Source organism: Puntigrus tetrazona, chromosome 18 (genome assembly GCF_018831695.1).
Source record: "Puntigrus tetrazona isolate hp1 chromosome 18, ASM1883169v1, whole genome shotgun sequence".
NCBI lineage: Eukaryota > Metazoa > Chordata > Actinopteri > Cypriniformes > Cyprinidae > Puntigrus > Puntigrus tetrazona.
The window spans coordinates 140,967-163,300 of record NC_056716.1 but is presented as its reverse complement, the minus strand read 5'-3'; the positions used below and the strand labels follow the sequence as shown (position 1 = coordinate 163,300).

The 22,334-nt window shown below is 35.3% G+C and overlaps 1 pseudogene; it reads left to right on the top strand.

The window, feature by feature from the left end:
• Window positions 1-460: 460 nt before the first annotated feature.
• LOC122322908 lies at window positions 461-1,300 on the top strand (annotated as a pseudogene).
• The last annotated feature ends 21,034 nt before the right edge of the window (window positions 1,301-22,334 follow it).

Below are 22,334 nucleotides of genomic sequence, written 5' to 3'. Positions count from 1 at the left end.
AAATTTCCATATCCTATATTGAATGAGAGGCACCTGTTTTTGTCCAGTGTCACAATATCTGTTAATACAGCAAATTAAATCATGCACACACTGTATATATCTTGACAGTTGTAAAGTCAGCCTACAAAACACAGCACAGAGATTTAAACACAGAGAGACTGGATATTTACTCTTCAGGTGATTCAGACTAATTTTAAAATAATTTTCTTGTTTTTAATCTCAAGAATATACAATACTGTCACTGTGTTTATCTGACCTAGGGTTTTGGGGCAATTTCAGAACTAACAATCTTTAGCTATTGATATTTAACTAAAAGAGTGAGTTGCATTGAACAAAAATAACAATTTAAATATAAGGAAATTATATAGAATTTGATTATGCATATGAATATAAGCTATAAAAGGAATATTTTTGAAAATACTTTCTGGCTGTATGATTGCAAATAGGACATTCTGAGGAGATGAGTAACTCTACAGTGAACTTCACCTCATCTGAAACCTCAAACTCCACAACTCAGTCCATTGACCTTGTGGGAAGCCTAAACATTTGTGTTTTTAGTATTGATCTGTTGTTTGGTCTCCCTACACACTCCTATGTGATCTGGCTCATCATCACAGGAACAGGAAGTGGAGTTGCATCAGAGTTCTTCAACCTCAATCTCTCTGTTTGTGAGATTGGTTACTTTCTGAATTGTATGTTTTATATTGTGTCAATTTGTCTGCCAAGTATGACAGTATTACCACTGTTTTTAGCAGGACTAGTCTTCACCGGTCGTCCTCTGTTTCAGTGTCTGATCTGTGTTGAGCGTTACCTGGCGGTGGTTCATCCTGTAACCTTTCTGAAGTACAAACCTCTCAGATACAGAGTGATCTGCTGCGCTGCTACATGGTCAATTACTCTTGTCTCCTGCTTTTTGTGTTTATATATGTGTCAAATACACACACAGTTTATATTTGTGCATTTCTTGCTGGCCATTTCTATCCAGTTGTTTTGTCTCGTGGCTGTTCTCAGAGCTCTGAAGCAGTCAGGACCAGGAGCGAGAGGGAGATAGAGAGAGGAGGAAAACCACATGAAGAGAAGAGCATTTTTAATTATTTTAATAAACACTGTGACCACGACTCTCATATATGTCCCATTTGCTATCGCAGGACTAGTTACCATTCTAGCAAACCAGAGTATTTATGCAATTTGGATCACTAGTTTGATTTGCTATGTTCTGGCTGGTTTTGTTCATCCTGTTCTTTATCTGCATCGTTCTGGGAAACTCTCCTGCCTTCAAGCCTTGCCTTTTAATAAATGAGTAATTTATATATAATTTTTTTTTGTTTTTAAATTCACGTGTAAATACAGCAGTCTGTGTAAACGTGTACGTCTTGATGATAATGGTGTAAAACTGGCTTTGTTCATCATTCTCTTTGTGTTCATCATTCTCAATCTAAAAATACATTGTAGCCTTATGTAGGTTATAGAACATGTAATGTGGGATAGAAAGTTATAAAACATGTAATGTGGGATTTGGGTTTTGATTCCTGTTCATATCTTTATGTTTTTTATTCTGATGTTTAGTCAGGGTTCCTATTTGTGTCTCAACCTTGTGTATGTGAGATGTTCTGATTGGTTGTTTAGGTCACGTGTCTTGCCTCTCATTGGTTGATTCTTGTCATGTGATCATCTTGTTTGGTATACATTGCCATCATGTAGCCATCGTTTCTTGTTATGTATTGATGTTGTAAACCACTGCTGGTGAATCTACTCTGTTTCATGCCAAGTCATGTTCATGTTCAAGTCAAGTCTATGTTTCAAGTCTTAGTATATCATATTTTTGATCACTGTAAATAAACTGCACTTGGGTTCTTTACTACTTCACGACTCAATCGTTACATTAGGAAATATTGTTCTGATTTACTTGTATAAATGATTTAATATGCCACCGCATTGTGTGCTGTATACATATTCTTGGAAGTTTTCCAATCTTTTAAAATGGTAAACTGACTAAAAATGTTGTCATCACTTGAGTATTAATATGAACTTTTATTTTGTTTGCTGTGTGACAACTGTGGCTTAACATGACAAATATTAGGCCTGAGCATTTCAAAATTGCCACCTCAAGCGTTATGACCATAAGTATCTATACATAATCACAGCGTAATGCCTTTGATGTCAGACGTCATTGGCTTTAGGGTGTTTTGAGACCAAATTCAGCATTAATTATCATTCATTTAACAATATGCTTACACGTGATGCTGTGATATCTTAATTACAGGATTACATAATTTTGTTGTCATTTTTTTGGCAGTGTTTCATCCTGTAACCTTTCTGAAGTACAAACCTCTCAGATACAGAGTGATCTGCTGCTCTGTGGCCTGAATACTAACTCTTGGCTCCTGTTCGTATAGTTTACTTACTGTAATGTCACAAAACACTCAATACCTCTCGTGGCTGTTCTCAAAGCTCTGAAGCAGTCAGGACCAGGAGAGAGAGAGAGAGAAAGAGAGAGAGAAAGAAAAGAGGAAAACAACATGAAGAGAGGAGGATTTTATCTCATTTTAATAACAACTGGAAACTTGGTTATTATATAAGTTCCACTTACTAACTGGCTTCTTTTACATTATGATGAATTAAGTTAGTTTGCCTCTTTGGATAATTGGCGTGGTTTCTTATATTCTGGCTGGTTTTGTTCAGCCTGTTCTTTATCTGCACCGAGCTGGAAAACTCTCCTGTCTCTGTTGCTTATAGGATGCGCAATTGTAATATTTGACCAAATTATCTTATTTAATCTTTTAGTATTTTTACCTTTTTAGGAAAAAGATTACGTCATAAAACAATTATGCTGTTTTCAACATTAAAGATGAAGGTCAAAAATTTAAATGTGCCTTTGTGAACACATTATTTACTTTGCTTTTATTATTTGAATACTTGGTGATTTATTTGACGTGCAGCAGATAAATTCACGCACAAACATCCTTGATGTAAAATCAAGTCTACAAAACTAAGCACAGAGAGACTGGACATTCATTCTTCAGGTGAAAAACTTTGATCTTTGATAATAATGAATAGAGTCATAGCACATTTGTAAGAACCTACCTACTATAAGTGTGTTGGTTATTTGAATTGCATTTCATTTGCTTCACACAATCTGAATTATGTGTTTATTGTGACATATTAAATGAAATAATGAGTTCCTTTTCTGATATTTCATATCATGCTTATTTGTTTTTCTCTAATTTGATCCCTTTTTATATAAAAATTAGATTGTATGTGCGAGATTTGTCAATAAGGTAATAAGTCAGAAAGCAGATATTATCTAAATACATTGTGCTTGTGTAAAGTTCTTCACAACAAAACATTAAAACTACATGTAAAGTTTGGTTGAATATATGCGTTCAATGAATGTTGAGATTTATGTGCAAAGTTCTTTATTTTTCCCCATAGGATGAGTAACTCTGCAGTGAATGTCACCACATCTGGAGCACCTTCAAACTCCACATCTCCACATTGCCCTGGGATAATAAACATTGTGGAAATATTCAATATGTTGTTTGCTCTTCCGACACACTCCTATGTTATATGGCTCATTGTCAAAGGAACAGGAAGTGGAGTTGCATCTGAGTTCTTCACCCTTAATCTCTCTGTTTGTGAGATTGCTTACAGTCTGAATGCTGTATTCAATATGCATGTTTGTTTTGTTCGGGATTCAAGTCTTAAGGCATTAATTGCTTTTTTCACAGGACTTGTTATCACCGGTCGTCCCTCTGTTTCAGTGTCTGATCTGTGTTGAGCGTTACCTGGCGGTGGTTCATCCTGTAACCTTTCTGAAGTACAAACCTCTCAGATACAGAGTGATCTGCAGCTCTATGGCCTGGATACTTATTGTCGGCTCTGGTTTAGGCTGCATGCTTACATTAGGCTTTTTTTATATTTATGCACGTTTCTTTTTCACTGCAGTTTCTCCTCTTCGTCTTCATTCAGATGTTTTTCTTGTGAAAGTTCTCAGAGCTCTGAAGCAGTCAGGACCAGGAGAAAGAATGAGGGAGGAGGAAAACCACACGAAGAGAAAAGCATTTCATATTATTCTAATAACTACTGTGAGCATGGTTATCATATACGTGCCATTTATTATCTCAGGATTGTATTACATAATAACACGGAACTATATTGTTGAACATTTTACTGTTGGATTAATTTGTTTTACTTTGGCTGGTTTTGTTCAGCCTGTTCTTTATCTGCACCATGCTGGAAAACTCTCCTGTCTCTGTTGCTCATAATATATACGTATGTTTTGTGTTTCATATCATTCTAATAACTACTGTGAGCATGGCTATCATATACGTGCCATTTATTTTTTCATTCCGATGCAAGATCATAGTAAGGAGCTTTTCATTGTTCATTGAGTATTTTGTTCAGCCAGTTCTGTATCTGCAATGATTTGTAGGTCTCCTTTAATTTCAATAAAACATTACGTTGTTTAGCACGTTGTTAATTATTAAGTTGCTAATTCTGACTGATTACGATGCAATGAATGGTTTGTATAGAAACGGTTTTAATTCATCAATGTATTTTAGTTTAGTAACTGGCTGAGTGTTCATTTAAACCTTTGAGGTGAAGGAGGTTTTTCAAAAGTTGTGGTTCACGATAATTAAATTGATAATTACCTTGTTGCAATTGTCTAAACACACCTGAACACAATGAGACAATTAACAGGGACAGAACTTGGGACACACAGAGCATTCTGGCTTTTTATTAGTATGCATAAAGCACATATTCTGCATGACCATATTCTACACCTTTAAATACCAAAACTAAACAACTACCTTTACTATTAATAAGCAGCAATTTAAAGTGTGTTAAGACAAAAGTAGTATTTAATAGTTTGTTAATAATGACATTTAGACCTCAAAATATGTAACCAAATATTACATTCTCAATATATAAGTGTTCTGGTTGTTTGTACTGGGATGTGCTCAAATCTTACTGCTTTGTTTGCTTGTTCTGACTTTTTATTCACTTAGATAACTGCAATAAGTTAGTAAATATATTTCTATGCTCCAAAATGTTAATGTAATTCTAGATCAGGCTGAAATCCCTTTATTATTAGTATTATTATTAAACTCATTATTATTAAACTCATTCAACTCTCAGACAAATTGAATGGACACTATTTGTTGCTATATGTATACAGATTCATGATAATTAAAAATCTTCTGTGGAACACAAGCTAAAGATATTTTAAAAAATAAGAAGAATATTTGAAGAATTTTACATAGAACTTTGAAGAGTGTTTGAGTTCAGAAGATGAGTAACTCTACAGCAGACTTCACTGAATCTGAAGCATCTACAAAATCTCTGTGTTTTTGAGATCGGTAACTGTCTGAACTCTTTGCTCTCGGTTCTTTTCAACACAGTTCATTCTCTTTCTCTCCATCCAGTTGTTTTGTCTCGTGGCTGTTCTCAGAGCTCTGAAGCAGTCAGGACCAGGAGCGAGAGAGCGAGAAACAGAGAGGAAAACCACATGAAGAAAAGAGCATTCCATCTAATTTTTATAACTACTGTGAACATGGTTATCACATATGTGCCAATTATTATCTCAGGAGTGTTTATTAATCTGAAAAACCAATATCATTTAGCATATTGGGGCCTGGTGTGGTTTGTCATCTGCTGGCTGGTTATGTTCAACCTGTTCTTTATCTGAACCGAGCTGGAAAATTATTCTGCCTCTGTTCATCATAATTAATTACACATTTACTTTTAAAAAATGCTTTTAATTAGTGGACTGGCCAGGGCATTTATTGCACAAAGTTGAATTGGTATTTACTCATTTTAGGTTCAAAGTATAATTACATACAGTCGATAATCAATGTTAATGAGATACGTTTATTTGGTGTGGTTATAGGGTTTGGTATAATTTTTTTATCAGATAAATAATAATAATAAACACCTATCGCTATTTTTACATATTTTTCTTACTATTTATTTCTCTCTTGCTCCTTGCTCTTGAATTCTCTCTCTAGAAATTTGCATATGAAGTGATAAATGAGATACATCTAAATTAGCCAGCACAGGTGCAAGAGGATTGAATGTTCAGTTTGCAAAAATAATACTCATGTCAATTTGAATTTGCATTTCTTCTGTATAGAGCAACATGATATAACATCATTTTACAGCGCTTTGGAATACTTGATTTTGATTGGTCAGTCATAGTCCCTCAGAAAGATTTACATTCTTATAAAAGAAATATAAACAATCACAAGCTTTTAGATTAACATTCTGTCTAAAAGTTTACTCTGTCTGACTATCTGTTATATTGATTTTAAATATTTGCAAGTTTTATGTGACATGTAGGCTAACAGATGAAGTCATTTCTATATCACTGAACTGTGACATTCGCACTTCAGGTAACAAAACAAACTTGTTTTTATCCTCAGTAATAAGAAACAATGTCATTGTGCTCATTTGAATTGTCCTTAGAAAGCTTTTTTGTTGTTGTTTGTTTGTTTCATTGAATAGAGATCATCTAAACCAAAGAAATGTGATTGAAAATTATAAATTACATATAAGAATTTAAGAACGTTTAAAACAGCAAAGATTGTTCATGTTTTGAATTTTTGGGATATAGCCTATACCTTTTCTATTATGAAGGCATATGGAAGAAGTTATGCAACGTTTTTTTATACTATAGATTCTTCAATCTTAATAGTTATTATTGTAAAACGACAGCAGAATGACCAAAATGCAACATTTTATAATGTGGAACACTTATTACAAAATGGGAAAAGACATTACGTGACCCAAACACATAAGAAATTTGGAGCAGATTTAAGTTTGAGGTATTAACTGTTTACAAATAATTGAACATCACTATGAAGCATCTGTAAACTGATCCGAGATCAATAAATCATATAAGATACCGGTCTATTGGTTTACTTTATCAGTGCTTCTATAGCGGACCGTACACATTTTGAAATAGTTTAGCGTAATGAAGAATCACTTGCTGAACTCACATCAGTCATGTTTAATGCATGTGAAACACTGGTTTTACACAAAATAATAAAAAACAAGCCTCATGAAACTGAATTATGTTTAACATATGGAAATTGTATTTATGTGTACTTTTCTCCTGCCATAGATAAGACTTCTACATTATTTTGTTTTGCTTGCTTTGGAGAAGACAAACACAGAGAAGATGAACAACTGTACAGAGAACTTCACCACACATGAAGCATCTACAAACTCCTCAACCTCAAATCACTTTGGGTCACTGTATATTTTGGAAATGTGTCTGCACAGCATTAATGTTCTGTTTTTTCTTCCTACACACTCCTATATTATATCACACATCATCACAGGAACAGGAAGTGGATTTGCATTTGAGTTTATTTTTCTCAACCTCTCTGTGTCAGAGATTGGTATCTGTCTGAATTCTCTGATCACTCTACTGTCATTTTGGTTAACAGACCTCTTAACATTACAGCTGTTTTTTGTAGGCCTAATCATGACCGGTCGTCCTCTGTTTCAGTGTCTGATCTGTGTAGAGCGTTACCTGGCGGTGGTTCATCCTGTAACCTTTCTGAAGTACAAACCTCTCAGATACAGAGTGATCTGCTGCTCTGTGGCCTGGATAATTATTCTTGCATCCTGCATGTGTTGCATGTTTACCATACTCTCAAACACCATTGTATATATGGGGTTCTTTCTGTTGCATTTCCTTCTCTTCTTTCCCATCCAGCTGTTTTGTCTCGTGGCTGTTCTCAGAGCTCTAAGACTGTCAGGACCGGGAGAAAGAGGAAGAAAAAGAAATGAGGAAAACAAGAAGATGAAAAAAATAATTTATCTCATTCTAATAACTACTGCTACCATAGTTATCATATATGTTCCATTTACTCTCACAGCATTGTTTACTATTGTGACAAAAAAATATATTCAGGACATTTGGCTTCCTGCTTTGTTTTGTTATGTGCTGGCTGGTTTTGTTCAGCCTGTTCTGTACCTGAGCCAGACTGGAAAGCTCTCATTTCTCTGTTCTCATTTCTTTTGAGCTCAAAAGTATCTTTTCAACACAACTTAACTTTTCAACACCTAGCGAATGATATTTGCTACAACATGATTGCATGAAAACCTTAATTATCCTATTAATAATATGAGTACTTGCTATGACAGCAAAATTTATCATGTCAGTTTTTGTCCAAATATCAGGTGCTCAGCGAAAGTGCACCAGTGCTGGCCACTGCATGCCATATAACATTTGGTTGGGAAGACAACACTTTTAATTATGTATACTACAGAAACTATGTTTTTTTTTTTACAGTATAAAAGTGCATTTTTACTTTCTCAAAAACCTCACTCTGAATGATTTATGAGCGTTCTGAAAAATGGGGACATGGAGCAATGTCCTGATAAGTCACCTTCTCCTTGTAACACCTGTGTATACCCATGTCATTATACAAATTTGTGTCCTCATATGTCACAAAAAGCCATGCACAAACATACACACGCATAATTACAATCTTTTTAATGGCTTTAGCTATTCAAGTTTAATGCTTTAGCTGTTTACCTGAATACAACCCCAAGTATTGGTAGGTTAATGGTATGGGGAGGGGCTAGAATTAGGGGTGGAGTTAGGATTAGGCAATCAGGTAGCTTTTTTGATGAGGGTTAAATAATTTGGTAGAAAGTTGTAAATGGGCACAACACCAGAGCCACTCAACTGGATAACTTAAACCGGTGCCACATTCATATCTCTCTCATGCAGGCTTGGTCTGGTGCTTCAAACAAAGTAATATTCTCCATCTTTCTTTACTGTATTGTTTTACTTGATTACTGTAATATTGCTCCAATTTAGTCTTGTTGCTAAAGTAAGCTTGATTATTTAATTGTCATCCTATTTAGAGGTTAACTTGTGAGAACTGAGAAAACAAACACAGAGATGAATAACTCTCCAGTGAACCTCACCATAACTGAAGCATCTACAAACTCTGCAGCTCATTTCATTGGGCTACTGGAAAGTTTGAACATTTGCGTCTGCATCATCTGTTTCCTGTTTGGTTTCCCTTTACACTCCTATGTAACATGGCTTATCATCACAACAACAGAAAGTGGAGTTACATCAAAGTTCTTCATCCTCAATCTCTCTGTTTGTGAGATTAGTATCTGTTTGAATAATTTTGTATATGCAATATCATATTGGGTTTTAAGTCTCTCGACAATTACATTGTTTTTTGCTGGATTTACCACCACTGGTCGTCCTCTGTTTCAGTGTCTGATCTATGTAGAGCGTTACCTGGCGGTGGTTCATCCTGTAACCTTTCTGAAGTACAAACCTCTCAGATACAGAGTGATCTGCTGCACGTGTGTGCTGGATCATTTGTCTGGGTTCGTGTGTGGTCTGCATGTATGCTTTAGGTGAAGAGTACATACATTTATATACATGGTTCTTTTCAGTGCAGTTTCTCGTCTTCCTCTCCATCCAGTTGTTTTGTCTCGTGGCTGTTCTCAGAGCTCTGAAGCAGTCAGGACCAGGAGAGAGAGGGAGAGAAAGAAAGGAGGTAAATCACATGAAGAGAAGAGCATGTCATCTCATTCTAATAATTACAGCAAAGCATGGCTATCCTATATGGCCCATGTATAATTACAGGATTCTTAACTATTATGACCAAAAGCTTTTCATCCACTTTGGTTTATTGGTTTTACTTGTTATATGCTGGCTGGTTTTGTGCACCCTGTTCTTTATCTGCACCATGCTGGAAATATCTCCTGTCTCTGTTTGAAGTAATATTTTGAATTATGATATTTTAGTAGACTAATATTACTTATTGACAATGTCATTATATTGACAACAATATTGTCATTTTTCTTAATTCTGATCTTTGAAACCTCAGTCATTTTGCTCTTACATAAAGCTCAGTGCCACTCATGAGAGTGTCTTTATATGTTCTGATTTCATTTTTAATCTGATATGGTTATTATGAATTATTGCATCCAATAAAAAAAAAAAAAACAATCAACTACCCAGTGTCCCTTTTCCACATTACTGGTTGTCACAGAGATCACTGCAATAACCTTGACATCCTATAATAACACAAATGTTTTAAATGAAATTTGCATATCGGATGTTGACTGAGTGGCACCTGTGCTGGTTTGGGAGGGCTGAATATAATTTTTCAGTGATGAAGTGTCTTGTTTGTGTTCATATTTGTATATGAAGTCCTGCACACATTCACGTGATAGCAGTAAATCCAGTCTACAAAACACATCAAAGAGATTTATATATACCCAGAGAGATTGGACTGGACAGGCTGCTAATTTGAGAAGACAAACACAAAAGAGATGAGCAACTCTACAGTAAACACCACCACACCTGAAACAAACTCCGCAACTTATTCCATTGGACTTATGAAAAGACTGAAAATTTGTGTGTACAGCATCACTTTCCTGTCTGGTCTTCTGACTATGTTGGCTCATCACCACAGGAATGGGAACCTCACAGATATAGCATGATCTGTGAATAAATATACATATTTTGTGAATAAATTGACAATAGTTGTATCTGTCGGTTATATCTTGTTTTATTGACAAATGGTTTATTTATAGGGGTTGGGTTTTGTGATCATAAATGTGTAAATAGTGTAATATTTATAAAACTGGTGTGACTTTTACATTGAAAAATCACCCCATATATGCAATAATGGCTAAAATATTACCCAGTGTGTAATTTAATCAGGATGATTAACAGAGGACCTGCACATTTGGGTATCCTGTGCATTAAGAAGCAAAGCCAAAGGTCCTGTCCAATATAGCATGCAAAGCATAATATGAGCTTAGTTAGTCTTGGTCTGGGGTTGTCTCATTAAATATTTGCATGTGACGTATAAAAAGGACAAGAAGTCATGCACATTTATTCTGACAGCTGTGAAATCAGACTACAAAACACAACACAGAGATTTAAATACACTGAAGGAGACTGGACATTTACTCAGCAGGTGATCAACTCTTTTTAACTAAATTTCTTGTTTTAACATAATGTGTAACAACATCACTTTGTTGCTTTGCACAGAGCAGGTTTAAAAATTTTAATCAAATGCTTATTTGAGTTTAAATTGGAATATTTGTAGAATTGTTGACTGGTTTTATATTAAATGAATGAATCCAGCATGCATTCAGATCATACCTGGTTAATTTTTTTATTGCTGTCTTCCTCTAGATTGTGGTTTTGTGTTTTGTGAGCTGCTGAAATTAGAGGACATGCACATGGGAGATGAATGTGTTTATAGCTGACTTCAACTCTTCAGAAACATCAACAAACTCCACAACTTATTCAATCAAGCTAATGGACATTATGGAAATCAGTGTGTACAGCATCAATTTCTTGTTTAGCTTTCCTATGCATTGTTATGTGATATGGCTCATGGTTGGAACAAGAAAGGGAGTTGCAACAGATTTTTTTAACCTTAATCTGTCTGTTTGTGAGATTGGCATCTGTCTGAATAGTGTGGTATTTGTACTGTCAATGTGGTTTTCATCTCTTGTGATGCTAGAAGTGTTTTTAATAGGATTTACATTCACCGGTCGTCCTCTGTTTCAGTGTCTGATCTGTGTAGAGCGTTACCTGGCGGTGGTTCATCCTGTAACCTTTCTGAAGTACAAACCTCTCAGATATAAAGTGATCTGCTGCGCTGCAGCCTGGATCATTAATCTAGTTTCCTGTTTTGTTTGCATGTACAACTTTGCCTTAAAAAAAAATCTTGACCAGGCATGGTTCTTGACATTGGAGCTTACACTGGTCATTTCCATCCAGTTGTTTTGTCTTGTGGCTGTTCGCAGAGCTCTGAAGCAGTCAGGACCAGGAGAGAGAGTTAGAGCGGAGGAAAACCCAATGAAAAGAAAAAGCACTTCATATTATTCTAATAACTACTGTGACCATGATTATTATATATTGCCCATTTGCAATCACAGGAGTATCTATTATTTTTACAGCAGTCAGTTCTCCATCAGTTTGGTTCACTGGTTTGACTTGTTTCATTCTGGCTGGCTTTGTGCAGCCTCTACTTTATCTGCGTCATGCTGGAAAGCTCTCCTGCCTTTGTTCTAAAAATATGTAATCATGGTTTTTTTTTGTTTTTAACTTTAGTTTCTATGTAAAATGTGTTACTGGATATTTGTTGTCTTTAACTGTCCATTAAAATAAACAGAGGTTGCATCACTGTGTCAAAGGCATAACATGTATGTACCTTTGTGATTCCTCTGTAAATACTTGGGCTCTGAATTAACTCGAGGAAGACACAGAAACTAACAATCTGATATGCAAGCATATGCATATGAGAAATAATGTGATCATCAAAAAATAAATAGTTTGTAAATGAAAAATGCTTCATGTTGCCAAATGAATTGCTGATCCGTGAAGAGGTGAAGGAAGTGCACATCTACTACATCTACGCTTTGATCATTGTACTGAATGTGATCTAGATGTAGTGTTGATGAAAATATGACTTTCTCAACTTTTACTCAACATTTGCGTATTTTATTTTATTTTTTCCAAAAAAGGTAACTATCTATATTCAAGTGCTGATAAAACTTGAAATCATAAATTTTGGTGGTGCATGGCATCTTTTTTTTTTTTTTTTTATTACTAGTGTGGAAAGGGTTATGAGCTTTAACTAAATTACCATTCCATGATTTTAAGATTAGTAACAAGCACTAGAAGTGATTGAAGCAAGTGGCAAGAAGTGATTGGCAAGAATTGATGAATAAATTATTATTGTCTTCTTTGTGCACAAAAATGTTTCCCGTAGCTTCATAAAAAATGATCATTAAAGCCCTGTTGTCACAGGTACTATTTTACAGATGTCCTTGCTATGTTTTTGCTATGCTGCTCACGCCATGCCTGCTGCTCCACGACTTTCTCACGTCAGGCAAGTTAAGTCAAACTTTATTGTTGTCATGTCTACTAATTCCAAGCCTGATTTCATGTTTGCTAACGTCACTCCTTTTACTCCAGGACCTCACTCCCTATCCAAGATGGCTGCCATGCCTGAGCCAGTCAAGTCAAGTCAATTTGTGTCTGTTTGTTTGGTATTTTGGATGTCACTTTTTATTAACTAACTGAACTTGCGTTCTTCAGTGCTCGCCTTCAGTGGATCCATTACAATTGTGTGTATGATGGGGTGATTTTGGCAATGACCCATTGTTACTTTTCCTTAATAGATGTTTTCCACTGAGATTGTTGTATTAAATTGACACCCTATCATAACACAGGTGATTAAATTGATTTTTCTCTTTTTATTTTTAAATGCTTGTTATAAAATTTGCATTTTTGGTGTTGACTGAGTTGCAGGTGCTCTGGCCAGTGTCATAAATATAGACAGTTTCCTCAAATATTTGATGGACTGTTTGATTTTTCCACTGTATTAACAACATATCAATATTTAATTGGTACAAGTCTCAGTTTTCATGTTGGTAACACTTTATTCTGATGGTCCCTTATGAACATTCAGTTAAAAATCAGTAATTTTGCACCTACATGTCAACTAACTTTCATCAGATTATAAGTAAGACTGTCTGATTATTATCTGCTAACTCTTTATTGTGATGATCTACCAACAGACATTCTACTGACTATAGGTGGCTTTTCAAGACTTACTCAACTTATTCTAACCTAATCCTACCAGTCTACTAATTCTCTACCAACACTCTAATGAAATGTAGTTGACATGTAAATGCAAAGTTCCTTTTTGTCAACAGAATGTTTCATAAGAGACCATCAAAATAGTAAAACCGCCATGTTAAGTTTAGCTGATTGTTGTGTAACTGGAGTGCAATGTTAAAGTGGAAAGTCCTGCACTGTTCTAAATATGCAAGATAGCAAGTTAAATTCAGTGTCAACAGAACACAGTTCAGTATTCTTCTGCTCAAGGAATCTCTTCTCCATCACCACTTCAAAATTTCAATTGTTTACTCAGACTTTCCAGCCATTTTATCTCTTACATATTTGCATATCTGGAGTTTCATGTGACACATAGCAGATGCAATAATGCTGCAGTGAATTCAGTCTGCAGAACACAGCTCAGAGATTTACTCTATATACATCCAGAGAGACTGGACATTGGTTTGTCAGGTGATGAACGTTTCTTTTCAGTTTAATTTGTTGTTTTAAATTGCAACAATATGCAATGTAACTGTTAATTTAATATTGTCAAAGTGCATGTTTTCTGCAGGGAGATTTAGCTCAGGTTATTTGTGCTTAAATCGGAAATTTAGTGGAATTACATATTAGTACATCTACACTTCCCTTTTCCCACAGATCATAGTTCAGAGGGAGCTGCTGAACTGAAAAGACACAGAGAAGATGAATAATTCTACAGTTACTTTCACCACACCTGAAACATCAACAAGCCGAAATCAGATAATGGACATTCTGGAAATGTCTGTGTACAGCATTAATCTCTTGTTCAGTCTTCCTATACACTTCAATATTATATGGCTCATCGTAACAGGAAGTGGAGTCGCATCAGAGTTCTTCAACCTCAATCTCTCCATTTGTGAGCTTGGCATCTGTCTGAACAGCTTGATCTTTGTACTGTCAATTTCGTTTGCGAGTTTCACAAAATTAGATTTTTTTTTAATTGGACTCTCAATCACCGGTCGTCCTCTGTTTCAGTGTCTGATCTGTGTTGAGCGTTACCTGGCGGTGGTTCATCCTGTAACCTTTCTGAAGTACAAACCCCTCAGATACAGAGTGATCTGCTCTGCTGGGGCTTGGATCAGTATACTTGGTTCCTGTTTGTGTTGCACGTTCACCTTACTCTCGCAATACAGAAATATACACACATGGATCTTTTTGGTGCAGATTATACTGGTCTTCTTCATTCAGTTTTTTTGTCTCGTGGCTGTTCTCAGAGCACTGAAGAAGTCAGGACCAGGAGAAAAAGGGAGAGAAAGAGAGAAGGAAAACCACATGAAGAGAAGAGCTTTTAATATTATTCTAATAACAACTGTAAGCATGGTTATCCTGTATCTGCCAAAAACAATCACTGTCTTTTATATCATTCTGACAGCAGACTATACTCCAACAATTTGGTTCTCTGCTTTGACTTGCTTTTTTGTTGGCTGGTTTTGTTCAGCCAGTTCTTTTTCTGCACCGAGCTGGAAAAACTCTCTTGCATCTGTTTGACATAAAATTTGCAGTTGTGATATTTTACTTGGTTGCAATTAATTTATGATTATGCTTCATCTTAAAAATGTTAAAATCAGTGATTCCTGAAAAGTATCATCATGAGTTTAATTGATTTTTCTCTCTCAAAGCCATGACTTTTATTACATAGATGACAGATTACGTTTTGAGTAAAAATATTTTCAGATATTTTAATCTTTAATTGATTTACCTTAACTATTTGCATATCTGATATGACGTGTAGCAAATGTCTTGCAGATATTTATATAAGAGCTGCAAATTTAGTCTAAACACAGCACAGAGATGTATTTACATCCAGAGAGACTAAACATTCACTCGTCAGGTGACAAACTCCTCTTTTTGTTGCAATGTCTTAAAGAAACATTTTGATTTTTTTAGAAAAAGGTTTGAGTAAACACAAACTGAAATCTTTTTAATTTTTATTAGAAGAATATAAACTCAGATATTACCTTTAATAGTTTTTTTTTTTTTTTTTGGTTCTTTGGTTACTTATGTATTTATGGATTACATGGCTCAAATGCAATTCTTATTTCCCATGGATCACAGCTAAGAAGACGAACACAGAGGAGATGAATAACTCTACAGTGATCTTCGCCACATCTGAGCTATCTACAAAATCCATAATTCGTTTCATTGGACTTGTGGAAAGTGTGAACATATGTGTGCAAGGCTTTAGTTTCCTTGTTGGTCTTCCTACGCACTTATATGTCGCATGGCTCATCTTGAGAGGAGCAGGAAGTGGAGTTGCATTAGAGTTCTTCATCCTCAATCTCTCTATTGCAGAGATTGGTTTCAGCGTGAATTGTTTGACCTTTGTACTGTCAGAGTGGTTTTCATTTATAGTAGATCTTAAGCTATTTTTAGTAGGACTGATCACCACCGGTCGTCCTCTGTTTCAGAGTCTGATGTGTGCTGAGCTTTACCTGGCGGTGGTTCATCCTGTAACCTTTCTGAAGTACAAACCTCTCAGATACAGAGTGATCTGCTGCTCTGTGGCCTGGATCATTATCCTTGGCTCTTGTTTGTGCTGCATGTTTACTATACTCTCGCACAACCTTGTACATTTGTGGTTCATGTCAATTCAGTTCCTCATATTTTTCTTCATCCAGCTGTTTTGTTTTGTGGCTGTTCTCAGAGCCCTGAAGAAGCCAGGACCAGGCAGAGAAACATGGGAGGAAACCACATGAAGAGAAGAGCGTTTTATCTCATTCTCATAACAACGGGAGCATGGTTATCACATATGTCCCATATTGTATTGTATTGTAGGATTTTTTACTATTGTCACAGAAAAGAGTATTGATGCACATTGGGTTCCTGGTTTTGTTTTTTACGTGTTGGCTGGTTTTGTTCATCCTGTTCTTTATCTGCATCGGAATGGATCATGTCTCTGAAGACCTATTATTGTTATATATATTATGAGTGAATGGGAAAATAAATCACTTGCGTATCCTTGTAGCTGTTTTCATACAGCTCAAAATGAAACCACACATCGGAGCCTACATAAATGCAAACATTTTTATTAATATATGCACTACATTATCACTACAAAATACCTGTACCATTTCACCTTTTGTAACATATATGCCATTTCCAGTTTGTGTGCTTTTGCAGTTTTGGCACTTACTGTCATTGTTTATTTGGAGAAATGCATCCATATTGTTGAAATTATTTACAAAGATTTATTCTGTGTTTAACAAAGTGCAAAGAGTGGTTTTATCGTCTCTTGTATTGGAGTAAAGCACACCAGTCAACTGCTGTTGTATTTAGTTGTGCTATAAAAATAAAATCGACATAGACGTTGATTGCTTTTAGTTTGTTGTTTGTTTTTGTCACCTTTCTTTCTTTGTCATTTTCATTGCTCAGTATAACAATTTGAATATGGGATGTTGAATGAGTGGCACCTGCTGGCTAGTGCCAGATATCTAGTTTTCAGAGATGGTAGGTTTGTTAGATGTCAGGTGATGCTGGCTCACGGAGTACAGAGATGTAATTGAGAGGTATAAAATCCTGTATAAAACGGTTCAAAAAACAGTTCAAATCTGCATACAAGTAAGTTTAACAACAATGCTGCATCAACAAATGTGCTTTTGCATTTGTTAACACTATTGGGTATGTTTAGGTTGGGTTTGGTGTAGTGCATAATTTTAGTACAGCCCAATATTTGAATTCTGAATCGCTGCAATACATATCTGTTGAAAACATCATAAACAGCAAAAGTTACCTATATTAACTTAATAAAAAAGTGCCAGGACCACCAGAGATGCTCGGTAGGCGTGCTTTCAAATATCCATTGTTTTCTATTGTAACTATTTTTAACTTTTTTTATAATATGGGAAAGTTGTAATTTATTTATTTTGTAGTAGAAAATTGTTCATTGCTTTTTTCAACTGTTCCTATGTGAGCATTTATTTGTCACATTATAATTTCCTATAGTATTTTTGATACTTGTGGCCTTTGCAGTGTGACAGTTGAACAATCTGTCATCAGCTGTTTTTTGTATTTATTTTCTTATCAGAACGAGTTATGATATTGTTCATGATTGATATTCCTTGCTTAATATTTACATCCCAGCATAACAAAAAAGGACCAGAGTGTCTTTTTTCTGTCATTTTGACATGTATGGTAATAAAATTTTCATATTCTGTTGAATGAGAGGCACCTGCAACCGTTTTGAGAATAAATCATGTTTAGAGAGACTGAGCATTTACTTTTCCGGTGGTAACAGATGTTAATTGGCCACCGGTTTTAATATTATTATTTTATGGGGAGATCCTTCCCAAAAGATACTTTTTTAATGCATAAACATTTTCATATCTAATGTTTTATGCGACATGGCAAATTACGGTAAGTCATGCACATACTGTATATTCATGTAGCAGCAGTGAAGTCAGTCTACACAGAGATTTAAATACAACTAAAGAGACTGGACATTCACTCTTCAGGTGACTCCTTTTTGATTCAGTTTCATCTTATTAACATTAAAAAGAGTATTAAGTTCTAAAAGACTGAGCTGTTTGTCTTATTGAGGAGAAATAACAATTTCAATAATTTTCCATATGAATGTTGTCTATTACAGGAAATATTACAGAATTTATGAAAATATTTAATTATGATGTGCTCTGGCTAAGTGATAGCAAATTGTAAATCTTGTAGAATTGCCAACCGGATTGTATAAATTGTATTATTTCAAACTATTAATGTTGGGTTGATTTTCTGAATTGCCTCATTTACACTTCTGTAAATCACAGCTGCTGTACACGTATGATTTGAGAAGATAAACAAAGAGGAGATGAATAACTCTACAGTGAACTCCACAATTCAGTCCATTGGGCTTATAGACAGTCTGAACATTTGTGTGTACATTTTTGCTTTCCTGTTCGGTATTCCAATACAGTGCTATATTATACGGCTCATCATCAAAGGAACCGAAGCGGAGTTGCATCAGAGATCTTCATCCTCAATCTGTTTCTTTGTGACATCGGTATCTGTTTCAGTTGTTTGTTTACTGTTGTGTCAATTTGTCTGCCGAGTATCACAGTACTTACATTGTTTTCAGCAGGACTTGTCATCACCGGTCATCCTCTGTTTCAGTGTCTGATGTGTGTTGAGCGTTACCTGGCGGTGGTTCATCCTGTAACCTTTCTGAAGTACAAACCTCTCAGATACAGAGTGATCTGCTGCGCTGTTGCGTGGTCAATCACTCTTGTCTCCTGCTTTTGTGCTTATATATGAGTCAAATACACACACAGTTCTTATGTGTTCAATTCTTGTTGGCCGTCTCCATCCAGTTGTTTTGTCTCGTGGCTGTTCTCATAGCTCTGAAGCGGTCAGGACCAGGAGAGAGAGTGAGAGAGAGAAAGGAGGAAAACAACAGGAAGAAAAGAGCATTTCTAATTATTCTAATAAATACTATAACCACGACTATCATTTACGTCCCATTTGTTATTGCAGGATTAGTTACCATTCTAAAAACGAACGTATCAATGCAATTTGGTTAATTGGTTTGATTTGTTATGTTCTGGCTAGTTTTGTTCAGCCTGTTCTTTATCTGCATCGTGCTGGAAAACTCTCCTGCCTTTGAGTCTTTTACATGGTGAATTTTTTTAGAAAGTGTGTAGTATCGGTCCTCTGTTAGAACTGCTGTTGTAATGTATTATATAATAATGTTCTGAGAAAATAACTTCTGTATCATCATAGCTGATTTTCCTCCTCTGAACAAATATTTAGTTTTTTTTTTTTTGCTTAATATAGCTCAGAACAAAAATCAGAACCTCTGTAAACTCAGAAATTCTTCTTTTATTATTTCTTCAAATACCTGTGCAAAAATGTGTGTGCTACATGTTTGCATCTTTGCAATTCAGCAGTTTTTGTCATTCAGTGTTTATTTAGAGATACAGCTGCATTTTCTTTGTATTTGTTATAGTTGCATAATTTATTTAGTTTGTTTTGAGTGTGCTTAACAGATGCTTAAACGAGTGTTTGCTTTCAGTTTGTAGTTGCTTTTTCCAATAAAATCAATGGCCTAACGTCACAATACATCAAATTTGACATCCTATTATAATTGATGTATGTTTTGTTTTCTTTGTCATAATGTATAAATGCTCATTATAGCTTGAACATCAGGTGTCGAATGTTGCACCTGCTGGCCGGAGTCAGATGTATAATGATTATTATTAATCACACTAAAAACATGGTTACTGAACAAATGTTTGCAAAGTGATGTTTTATACGTTTTCAATTTCTTAGGAATTTAAAATATTTTGTCAATACTTCCAGAACTTTTATATATACAGACGTGGACAAAAATGTTGGTACCCTTCGGTCAACGAAAGAAAAACTCACAAAAATAACTTTAATCTGACAAAAGTAATAATAAATAAAAGGTTAACCAATGAAAGCCAGACATTGCTTTCCAATCATGCTTCAACTGAATTCTTTAAATAAATAAATAAATACTCATGGAACAGGCCTAGATAAAAATGATGGGTACCCCTAACTTAATATTTTGTTGCACAGCCTTTTGAGGCAATCACTTAAATCAAACGATTCCTGTAACTGTCAATGAGACTTCTGCACCTCTCAATAGGTATTTTGGTCCACTCCTAAAAGGCGCCTTTTCCAGACTGCATGTTTCAGCTTCATCCAAAGATGCTCAATAGGATTGAGGTCAGGACAGAAGGCCATTTAAAATAGTCCAATGTTTTCTTCCTAGCCATTCTTGGATGTTTTAGCTGTGTGTTTCAGGTCATTGTGCTGACTGAGCTTTGTGACACTGGCCAGCACATTTCTCTCTAGAATCCCTTGACAGTCTTGAGACTTCATTGTACCCTGCACAGATTCAAGACACCCTGTGCCAGAAGCAGCCAAGCAGCCCCAAAACATAAAAGAGCCTCCTCCATGTTTCACAGTAGGAACAGTGTAGTGTAATTAAAGTTATTTCTGTGACCATTTTGAGTATTTTCATTGACCGAAGGGTACCAACAATTTTGTCTATGTCTGTCTATACTGCATATCAAAAATGTGTGCTTTCATGCAATGTGTAGCAGAATATGAATGCTTTAAGTAAGTGTACAAAACAGCAGAGATGTATATAAAACTTATACATTCAGAAGAGCCTGATAAGAATCTCCTTTTACATGTGTGTGTTGTTTTGCCCTCAGTAAGCTATTTTCATTTAACATTTAAATTAAATCTATCCAAAAGTAAATACAATGGAAAATTAGATTTCACATGATTTTAAATTTGACTGAATTTATTTTAAGTATGTAATCCAGATTTACTTGGAATCTTTGTAGATTGCTTATTTTAATTTTTTTTTTACTTGTATTCTGTTGATTCAACACAAATGACCTCATTCATTGAAACGTCTCTCTTCCCATATTTATAGATTCCCATAGGTTTTTTTTCATCCCATTGTAACAAAGACATGTAGTATTCTTCTCTTTTTGACATGCTTAGTCATAGAATTTCCATATCCTGTGTTTAATGAGAGGCACCTGTGTCAACCAGTTTTAGAATAAAGATTGTTTGGAGAGACCGAACATTTTTCTTTCCAGTGATAGCTTCTGCTTTAAAGATGTAATTGGGCATTGATATTTTCATATCTGTTGTTTTATGTGACATCTTGCAAAGCCATTCACAAACTGTATATTCTTGTGGCAGCAGTGGAGTCAGTCTACAAAACACAGCACAGAGATTTAAATACATCCAGAGAGACTGGGCATTCACTTCACTCTCTTCAGGTGAAAAACCTTTTCGATTTTTCTTTTAATGAAAAGAAGTAACAATTCAAATTAATTTGCTTAAAGAAAATACTATACAACATTTGATTAAGCATATAAATGTAATGTACAAAAGCAAATATTACTGAATTTATGATGCCATGTTTTGAAATTGTATAATAATAATGCACGCCGGGCTATTATTTTTTATTTATTTTTTTTAGAATTACGATTGTATTGTAGTGGATTGTATAAACTGAACATATTTTATATTGAAATTATCAGTGTTGAGTAGTCTAAATTAATAAGAATAATTTCTGTAAATCACAGCTGTAGAATACTTGTTGAGCTGACAAACACAGAAGAGATGAATAGCTCGACAGTGAACTTTGCCTCACCTGAAACATCGACAAACTACACAACTCAGGTCATTGATCTTGTGGACGGCATGAAATTGTGTGCGTTCGGCATCAATCTGTTGTTTGGTCTTCCTGCACACTCCTATGTTATATTCCTCATCATTAAAGGAACACGAAGTGGAGTTGCATCAGAGCTGTTCAACCTAAATCTCTCTGTTTGTGAGATTGGTAACTCTTTGAATTGTATGTTTTATATTGTGTCAATTTGCATGCCAAGTTTCCAAGCACTACCAATGTTTTTGCTAGGACTAGTCTTCACCGGTCGTCCTCTGTCTCAGTGTCTGATCTGTGTAGAGCGTTACCTGGCGGTGGTTCATCCTGTAACCTTTCTGAAGTACAAACCTCTCAGATACAGAGTGTTCTGCTGCTCTTTGGCCTGGATATTCACTCTTTGGTCCTGTTTATTTTGCTTGTATATTATTCAAACACCATCAGTCTTATCGGTGCAGTTCCTGCTGGTTCTCTCCGTCCAGTTGTTTTGTCTCGTGGCTGTTCTCAGAGCTCTGAAGCAGT